This window comes from Aplysia californica, unplaced genomic scaffold, assembly GCF_000002075.1.
Source record: "Aplysia californica isolate F4 #8 unplaced genomic scaffold, AplCal3.0 scaffold00581, whole genome shotgun sequence".
NCBI lineage: Eukaryota > Metazoa > Mollusca > Gastropoda > Aplysiida > Aplysiidae > Aplysia > Aplysia californica.
Genome location: NW_004797851.1, coordinates 46,648 through 50,570, shown reverse-complemented (window position 1 = coordinate 50,570; position 3,923 = coordinate 46,648). Strand labels below are relative to the sequence as shown.

The following is a 3,923-nucleotide window of genomic DNA, read 5'->3' as shown; positions in this document are numbered from 1 at the left end:
GAGAGAGAGAGAGAGAGAGAGAGAGAGAGAGAGAGAGAGAGAGCACAGTTCATTACTCATCACTCATTAGAGGGCTCTGTTTTTACGTCACGTCTCATCAACCAATTCTCTCCCCTGATGGCTATTTATATCTCTCAGATTTGCAGGCTTCCTGCTTCGTGTTTACAATGTGCAGGATACAGGTGGTTGGTTCTTTGAACTTTTAAATGCATGTGCGCTTGCGCACTTGTGTGTGTGTGTGTGTGTGCGTGTGTGTGTGTGTGTGTGTGTGTGTGTGTGTGTGTGTGTGTGTGTGTGTGTATGTGTGTGTGTGTGTGCGTGTGTGAGAGGTAGTTGAGGGTGGGTGTGCGTGTGCATGTGTCTGTTCTTTTATTTATGTTTATGCGTGTGCTGTGTGTATACTTGTGTGTGTGTTCGTATGTGTGTATGTGTATGTGTTTGTGTGTGTGAAGAGAAGCAAGAGAGAGAGACAGACATAGAGAGAGAGACAGACAGAAAGAGCCTATGGCTGATCGATGAAGACAAAACAAGAATGTAACTATAGCTTTTCATGAAGTGAAGAAGAAAGTAAAACTGTGACGGATAAGTTCTTCAGTAGTAGCTTATTCCTCCTGCCACTACCACAGTCAGTACCCTGTGCTGCAGCAAAGAACAAACGTAGATGTTGAAGAGGTCCGCTGTTATAACAGGGCACTGGGCTGTGGTGCAAACACTCTCAAAGACTGTTGGATTAACAACAACGAGTTCAATAATATTATAACAAGACTTATCTTTCCCTTGGTGTTTTTTTATCCTTCAACTCTTTGTCTGTTTCTCTTTCGTTTTGTTTGACCTGAATTATAATACTAGCTTAGACCTAATACTATCAAGGCCGGTCGCCTCTCTTTGCTCTCTACAATGACGTTATCTTTGAAGTACATTTTACAAAGTCCTGTCTGACATGTTGGGCCGTTTTGAGTTACTAAGACCACGAGGTCATAAATCAAATTATGCTCTATCTGCTTTTTTTTTAAATCGTAAGATTATTCGGAGTTGCTATCAAGATATTCAAAGAATTACATTCGAAATAGCTTGAAATATTGTGAAACTCTACATTTTTTTACGTCAATTTCCCTAAACTAGGTAGATCTACTGAACAGAGAGAACTTTGTAGTTCTGATGTAGCAAAATAATCTTGGCTGCACTGGTGCACACCGTTAGTGCGCAAATGAAATGCAAAACATCAGTCTTGTTGCAGTCGAGTGCACGCGCAACCTATCCCTTCCTACCCTTTGTTTGCTTCCCAAAGAGGTTATAAATAGAACCTCTTTGTTTGGTTCCAAATCAACGCAAATAGTGGGCTCCAACGTGAAGCTAAATTACATCAGAGAACACAGTCTTGACTATTATTGGATTTTGATGAAGCAAACTACAATAGACGTATTCTGTTATTCTGTAGCAAGCTGTTCAATGAATCGCTGGTGCCGATAGTTTCTGCGCATTACTGAGAGTAAGGTTATCTCTTTGCAATCATGTCTAGCCTTGTTTAAATTTAATGACTTCTTTCTCCTATGACACATCGTGTTAGTTCTGTCTTCATGAGATTCTATACCTGATGCCTTCGACTTCGAGCATACTTTTTTGTGTGTTGTTGGCCGAATGTTCCGTAAGTCGCTGTAGTCATGGGGGGTGGCCAACTCGATAGAAAGTCTTCTGGATTGTGGTTGCATTTTTTGTGAGAGTTTTACGTCGCTCGCTACTACATTAGGTCACATGAGCGTCGGTCAAGTTTGATATACACGCCCCCTTTATTGTTTTCTTTATGTATAGGGTGTGGGTGTGTGTGTGCGTGCGTGTATGTGTGTGTGTGCGTGTGTGTATGCGTGTGTGTATGTATGTATGTGTGTGTGTGTGTGAATGTGTGTATGTGTGTATGTGTGCGTGAATGAGTGTGTATGTGTGTTGGAGGGGGGGTGTCCTGTTTTAGACGATCATTCATTGAAAAAATGGTTGTCTTACACGGTGTCGTTATAGTGTAAAACATGGCAAGGGCGGGGGTAGAGTGGTCGTTTATACAGGTGAGTGTCTTATATGGGTGGCTGTTGGAGCAGGTTGGACTGTATGCATCAATGCATGTATGTGTGCATGTTCGTGTGTTTGCTTGTGTGTTTATAAGAAATATATGAGGGAGGAAGGTGAGTCAGAATAGTTGACAGGCACGCTATGATGGTGAGCACCACTGACCTATATTTCTGACATGTTCAAATGTCGCTTGAACCAAACACAAAATATACGGGCACGTCCGAATGTCGCTTGAATTGAACACGCAATATGAGGGCAAATTCAATATTGCTCGAATTAAACATGCAATACTCAGGCAAGTTTGAATATTGCTCGAATCAAATACATAATATCCAGGCAAGTTCGAATATTGCTCGAATCAAATACATACTATCCTGGCAATAGTTTGAATATTGCTCGAATTTACACGCAAAATCCGAGCAGGTTCGAATGTTCACGATTTTTTAACCTACTAGTGTTTTCCTCAGCTCCTGTTTTCCGATTCTCTTCAACATTACCAGGTTATGCAACTGTGTGTTCTGCAGCCTCCGTTCTTCTGCCCTCGTGTTATTTGATGTTATTGTTATGGTTGTTATTGTTTCTTAAGGTCTTTAGCCTTTGCTTGTGATATTTCTTTCAACCTTTTTATATTGACACTTGTTATTTGAGAGTGATCAGGTTTGTGATAGTGCGCCCCTCTGGGATTGGATGAGATCAGGAGAAAAGATCGTCGGACTCTCTACTAAAAGGGAACCGGAATGTAAAGGAGTTATCCTCATTAATCTGCTATTTAACCACCGAAGGACGCTCTTGGCTTATTGTGTTAAGATGGGACCCCCTCCCGATCTCCTAGCGTTGAAATAAATTTAATGAAATTGCACAGACCTGTGTTTAAGGACCCTTGCATCACTGTAAGATTGCTTCAAAGGCAAGACTCTCAAATGTAACGTCTGTCTCCAAGAGGACCGAGTCAAATGAGAAAATATTATTATGTTTAAAATCCTTTTCCCAAAAGACCCATTGTTGCAGCGAGCTGAGCGTGCGAACATTTTAAAAAGCCAGGGCACAGTAAATGCTAGTAGTCATGTCATCAGATGAAAGTCCATCAACCTTTGGTCCGCTATTGGTAATTTCACAATTAACCTTAGGACGGCTATATCATAGAACCGGTCCATTTTGAAGGAGGTGGCGGTATACAAGACATGTATGTTTTGCTCAATTGACGGAGGGACGGGGATCATGAATGTCTGAACAAATGTTTTTGGTTACTTCTTTGAGGTAGATTCTTATTGTTGTTGTGTGTTTTCAATTGTTTTCACACGAGCAATATCAAAGCTGTCAGCGATTTGTTTTTTAACAATTTATACTTCATCGTGTTCTCAAATCGCTTCATTTTTTGCTTGACTTTTTCTTAAGGGAAAATGTTTAATAGATGTATTTTTGCAGCCCCATCGACACAATTTAGATCAATATTTTTTAGAGAAGTTGCACAGAGAAACCTGTCAAACAATAATAATATTTCTGTGAGAGTTTTACGTCGCTCGCAACTACATAAGGATACATATCTTCCTAGTCGTTGTCCCGGCGTCACGAGAATGGCTTAAGAAGAACAAACAAACCACGCACAATGTTGGACAATATGAATGTGTTCAAAGCCTTGGCCTCATCCTTTCTTTTCTCATCGTTTTCCAACTCTCGTACTTTGTACTTAGTGACTGTCTGAACATGTTCTCCCCGCCCGCCGACACACGCGAGAGCATGCAGCTCGCTGTCTTCTTCTGTCCTACTCGACACGGACTATCCTGTGTGGTTGGATACAGTATCCCTGCAGAGATACAGTGATACTCGATTAAATAGATCTCCCCCCCCCCCCCCCCCCCCCA

The 3,923-nt window shown here is 41.4% G+C and overlaps 1 protein-coding gene across 1 annotated transcript in view; it reads left to right on the top strand.

Moving 5' to 3' along the window:
* Positions 1–3,923, top strand: part of LOC101854822 — a 62,205-nt gene that overhangs the window by 17,548 nt on the left and 40,734 nt on the right. The gene's annotated exons all lie outside the window — the stretch shown is intronic.